A 6,356-nucleotide genomic window follows, 5' to 3' on the forward strand; every position below is an offset into this window, starting at 1 on the left:
CCTACCCTTTCCCAAAGAAAAGGGTATTAAAAGTACCTTTCTCCTAGGAAAAGGATATTAAAAGTACCCTCCCCCTAGGAGATGTGTACTTAAAGTACAATTTCCCACGGAGAAGGGTATTAAAAGTACCCTTCACCAAGGAGACGGGTGTTAAAACTACCCTTCCTCAAGGGAAAGGGTATTAAAACTACCCTGCCCTTAGGATAAGCATATTTAACGAGGAAAAGAGTATTTAAAGTACCCTTTCCCATGGAGAAAGGTATAAAAAGTACCCTTCCTTACGGAGAGGGGTATTAAAAATACCCTTTCCCAAACAAAAGGGTATTAAAAGTACCCTTCCCAAACAAAAGGATGTTAAAATAATCCTTCCCAAACAGAGGCGTATTTAAAATTACCCTTCCCCTAGTAGAAGGATATTAAAAATAGCCTCCCCCAAGGAGAACAGCATTTAAAGTACCCTTCTACACGGAGAAGGGTATTAAAAGTACCCTTCCCCAAGGAGAAGGGTGTTAAAACTACCCTTCCTCAAAGGAAACGGTATTCTCCAAAGAGAAAGGAAGTAAAAGTACCCTTCCTTTAGGAGAAGGATATTAATAGTACCATGCCCCAAGGAAAAGAGTATTTAAAGTACCATTCCCCACGGAGAAGAATATTTAAACTACCCTTTCCCATGGAAAAGGGTGTTAAAAGTACCCTTCCTCATGGAGAAGAGTATTAAAACTACCATCTCCTATGAGAAGGATATTGAAAGTACCCACCTCAAGGAGAAGATTATTTAAAGTACCCTTTCCCAAGGGTAATGGTATTAAAACTACCCTTTCCTTTGGGATTAAAGGTAAAGGAGTATTACAAGTACCCTTCCCCACGGAGAAGGGTATTAAAAGCACCCTTCCCCAAGAAGAAGGGTATTAAAAATATCCTTCCCCTAGAATAAGGATATTAAAAGTACCCTCCCCCTAGGAGAAAAGTACTTAAAGTACCCTTCCTCACGGGGAAGGGTATTAAAAGTACCCGTCACCAAGGATAAGGATGTTAAAAGTAGCCTTCCTCAAGAAGAAGGGTATCAAAACTACCCTTCCTCAAGGGAAAGGGTACTAAAAGTTATCTTCCCAAACCAAAGGGTATTAAAAGTACCCCTTTCCTTGGAAAAGGGTACTTTAAAAGTACCCTTCCCCCAGGTGAAGGGTATTGAAACTACCCATCCCCAAGGGAACGGGTATTAAAAGTACCCTTTCCCAAGGAAAAGGGCATTAAAAGTACCCTTCTCCTAGGAGAAGGATATTAAAAGTACCCTCCCCCAAAGAGAGGAGCATTTAAAGTACCCTTCCCAAGGAGAAGGGTATTAAAATTCCCCTTCCCAATGAGAAGGGTGTTAAAACTACCTTCCCTCAAGGGATAGGGTATTAAAACTGCTCTTCCTCAAAGGAAAGGGTATTAAAACTACTCTTCCTCAAGGGAAAGCGAATCAAAAGTTATCTTTCCCTCTAAATTGCATCAAAATTAATAAACTCATCTAAATTTAAATAAATTTTAATTCAAACTTAAAATGCTTGTAAGTCCTCAAATACATAATTTCGTATTTAGATTTAGGATCTGAACCATAAAAATTGTTATCTCTGTTGAGGTTAAACTTCAAATTATCCAACGAACATTGCATTAAGGGCAAACTTATCACATATTAATGAGTGCTATCCGATTCAAGTTTTAGCTCAATTGTAAGGGACCCCTTTTTATAGCCGAGTTTGAACGGCGGGCCGAAATGAGAACATTCTTTGGGGAAAAGTTTTTACATCGGTGGAGGTAGTTAGTTATTGTTGTAGCCACATTTCCATATGGAGATGGCGATCCTAGTCAAGATCCTGTAGATGAGCAAGATCGTTCCGGTCCAAAAGACCGATCACGACGGGAACAGGCTATTTAAAGGCGCTCATAACCAGCCTTGTCATATCGAGCATCAAGCAAGCAAGAGCGGGTGCCGCCCAGCCTCTCACTGAGACTCTTCGCTCGATACCTATGATTGTCCGCGACTACCATTGAAGCTACTTCGTATGGTGCATTTCACTATCCGCAACCTTTTGACGCGCCCGATAGCTCGCAGCTAAGCTTCTGGTAACAGCAATGAACACCACACAGATCGGACCTCAATATATCAGCCTGTGTGGTGCTCACAGCTATCCCGTGCCGGGAAGTAGTTGGTAAAAACTCCTTTCGTTTTTAGATTGTTATATCGATTTAAGGTAACTCCTTAAACATGTATGGTTTGGTTTCAAACTTAAAATGCTTGTAAGTCCTTAAATATGTGATTTTTGTATGTGGATATCGAATAATCATACATCGTATTTTTTGTTTTTTTGCTTCTTTTTGTTTTCTTGTCCTTCATGAGCCATATTTTATTGTTTAAGATTTCCATTGAATGAGTTTCGACGTACGAGTAATTTTTTTTTTCACATAATTAAAACTCTGAAGTAGAGAATTAATCAGGTCATCAATCATTACATAAATATGTAAGTATTTAAAATTAGAAGTTATTCAATTTTTTTCTTATTTTTTTGCTCACTATTCATTATATGTTACATTTAATAAGGTACACATTGACGATTTCAATAATTGTAATGTTCCAAAATCCCCCGAAAAACATAAAAAGTAACAACCCACACTGAAAATGGAATGGCTAGGATACATAGGGATTGTCATGGAATTGTTTAAGGTAATTCAAAAAATGGTTCATTATGAGAATGAATGGGAAGGACACTGCAGCTCCCTCTAAGTTGTGGAGTAGTTAGTTGGCTAAATCTTAAGTAATACCTTTATAGGCTAAAGGCCATAATTTTTTTTGTATAGGATGTTTTTCTATCATTTCTTTTGTTTCATAGTACACAAAATAGTTACATGGTTTTTATGTTACACAAATTTCTACAAATTTTCTTTCATTACAATTATTGTTGGTTTCTTTGAAGTTTTTATAATACACTTAGAGCCACTTGCATAATGATCGATTAGAATTATTCTAGCCGCAATGCAGGTTGTTCCTAAAGGGTTAATTAGTACCATGTCTGTTATAGCTACTGGGAGTATCAGTTCGCCGCAGAACAGCAGAACACTTCCAAACCTCCGAAAAAGGCTTTAAACTTTCAAGAACATCGGTACGAACGAGTTAGCCCCCACTTTGAAAACTCCAAACATGATCCACTGAACAGAAGGGGAAGATGGCCTTAGGAGTCGCCATGACAGATACGATTACTGAAAAAATACGGACCCACTCTCCAACATCAAACTACCCAGGTATCACAATAGAGATGAGACGGAGTTGTGAACATCAACTACGTAATCCCTTCATTTGAGGAGGATTTGGTCATAGCATATATGTACGCAGGTGGAGAGGATTCGTGGGCAGAAAAGAAAAAGCATTCTTCGAAAAGAGACTAAGTCAAAACAAGTAAAAGCATGCTAAGTTCGACCGAGCCGAATCTTATATACCCTCCACCATGGATCGCATCTGTCGAGTTCTTTGCGCAGTATCTCTTTTTAGGCAAACAAAAAATAATGAATAACGACGAAGGAGAAGGAAAAGGAGGAGGAGCTATATCAGGTTATAGTACGATTCGGGGCTCAAGAAGCAAAATCGGGAGATCGGTTTATATGGGAGCTGTATCAAGCTATAGATCGATTCAGACCATATTGCACACGTATGTTGAAGGCCATGGGAGAAGCCGTTGTACAAAATTTGTGCTAAATCGGATGAGATCAGTTTATATGGCAGCTATATCAGGTTATGTACCAATTTGCGCCATACTCATCACAGTTTTAGGAAGTCATGTCAAAACACATCATGCAAAATTTTAACCAATTCGGATGAGAATTGCGCCCTCTAGCGGCTCAATAAGTTAAGATCCAAGATCGGTTTAAATGGCACCTATACCAGGTTATGGACCGATTTGGACGATCCTTCGCACAAATGTTGGAAGTGATACCAAAACACCATGTCCAAAATTATAGCCAAATCGGATAAGAATTGCGCCCTCTAAAAGCTCAAGAAGTCAAGACCCAAGATCGGTTTATATGGCAGCTGTATCAGGTTATGTGCCGTTTTGAACCATGCTTAGCACAAATGTTGAAAGTGATACGAAAACACCACATGCAAAGTTACAGCCAAATCGGATAAGAATTGCGCCTTCTAGAAGCTCAAGAAGTCAAGACCCAAGATCGGTTCATATGGCAGCTATATCAAAACATGGACCGATTTGGCCCATTTACAATTCCAACCGACCTACACTGATTGTATTTTGGAGCAACTTATAAAACTTATTTTGGAGCAACTTATAAAACCGCGTCTCCAGGACCTTGTCATTGAGGGAGATAGATGCTCAATGAGACAGCATGGATTCCAGGCAGGGGCTCTCGGACTTATGGTGAAGATAGTGGAAACGACTATGCAAGGGAACTACTACTCTAGGACGATTGTCCTTTTTAGCCACACTGGATGTGAAAATCATATTTAATGGCCTCAGATGGTGGTTTGACGTCCTTCAAGCACTCAGAGAGGACTTAAATATACCTGCGTATCTGACGAGAATAATGAGAAGTGACTTGCCCAACAGGGTAAAATGCAAATTTGCCCATGAAGTAACAGGGACAAACTTCTCACAGATCAATGGGTGCTGTCCGATTCAAGTGTAAGCTCAATGATAAAGGGCCTCCTTTTTATTGCGACACCTGTTTCGGGAGAAGTTTTTGCATGGCAAAGTAACTCACTCATCAGGGCCGGCGCAAGGCTCCATACAACTCACAGAAATGCCAGACGGAACCTTTCTAGTAGGATATGCTGACGGCATCGCTACAGTCACCACGGCATGAGACACTGAAGGTGCAGAGCGCAAACTAAGCCAGTTGATGCTTAGGTCAAAGTACTGGCTGTACTCTCACGGCTTGCAACTTGCGATGCAGAAACGGAGTTGCTACTCCTTACGAGAAAAAACACACCCTTGGAAGGGGATATGCGCATAGATGACATACTAGTTAAGAACAAGAGATCGGTGAAAAATCTAGGGATCCAACTGGAAACAAAGCTGACCTATGCAGAGCAAATCCAGCACGCGACAACTAAGTTAGAGAGGATAATGGCGCAACTCAGTCAATTGATGGCAAACATAGGTGGCCTGTCCCGAGCATAGACGACATACTGGTGAAGAACAAGAGATCGGAGAAAAATCTAGGAAACCAACTGGATACAAAGCTGACCTACGCAGAGTAAATCCAGCACGCGCAACTCAGTCGACTGATGGTAAAAATAGGTGGCCTCTCCCGAGCATAGACGGCAAACTGGTGAAGAACAAGATATCGGTGAAAAATCTAGGATCCAACTGGATAAAAAGCTATGCAGAGCAAATCCGGCGCGCGACAACAAAGGTCGCGAGGATAACGGCACAACTCAGTCGACTGATGGTAAACATAGGTGGCCTCTCCCAAGCAAGCACAGACTTTTAATGGAGACATGCAATAGCATCCTCCTCTATTGGAGCGAAATATGGGGCCAGACACTGCAGATAGCATGCCAAGCTAAATCCCTGCTGCCGGTGCAGAGGATGGCGGCTCTTAGGGTCATTTCATCCTACCGGATAATGGCGGAGTCCGCAGTACTTGTAATAGACGGAATGGAGTCATGGAGCGCGTCAAGCTCTACTACGCGAAATACAACATCCAGATTGAGATTCAAACGGATAAAACGGATCATACGAATCGGAAATTCGAATCCTGGAGAGACCATCAAAAAATTTTTCAGCGGTGGTTTTCCCCTTCCAATGCTGGCAACATTTGTGAGGTACTATGCCATGTAAAACTTCTCTCCAATGCGGTGTCGCAATGCGGCCCACCGTTCGCACTCGGCTGTAAAAAGGAGGCCCCTTATCATTGAGCTTTAACTTGAATCGGGCTGCAGTCATTGATATGTGAGAAGTTTGCCCCTGTTCCTTAGCAGAATGCTCATGGACAAAATTTGCAATTTTGGCAACAAAGGTGGTTGAATGAGAATCAGGCTAGGTGGACGCGACGACTAATACCCCATGTAGGGATGCGGAGAGATAGGAAGCACGGCGATGTCAACTATTACGTGATGCAGATGTTGACAGGCCTGGTTTACTTACGGAAATACCTGCATAGAATGGGCAAATGGGCACCTCTAGCAGGTGCATTTATGAGGAGCTAAAAATTGTAGACAATGTGGAACATACATTCTATCATTGCAAACGCTGGATTAAAAGACACTGGAAATTGGAAACAGCCATTGGCGACGCCATCGTCTGAGACAGTAGTCCAGAGGATGCTGGAGGATAAGAGCTGGAAGACGGTTATGAGATACG

This window comes from Stomoxys calcitrans, chromosome 3, assembly GCF_963082655.1.
Source record: "Stomoxys calcitrans chromosome 3, idStoCalc2.1, whole genome shotgun sequence".
Classification (NCBI taxonomy): domain Eukaryota; kingdom Metazoa; phylum Arthropoda; class Insecta; order Diptera; family Muscidae; genus Stomoxys; species Stomoxys calcitrans.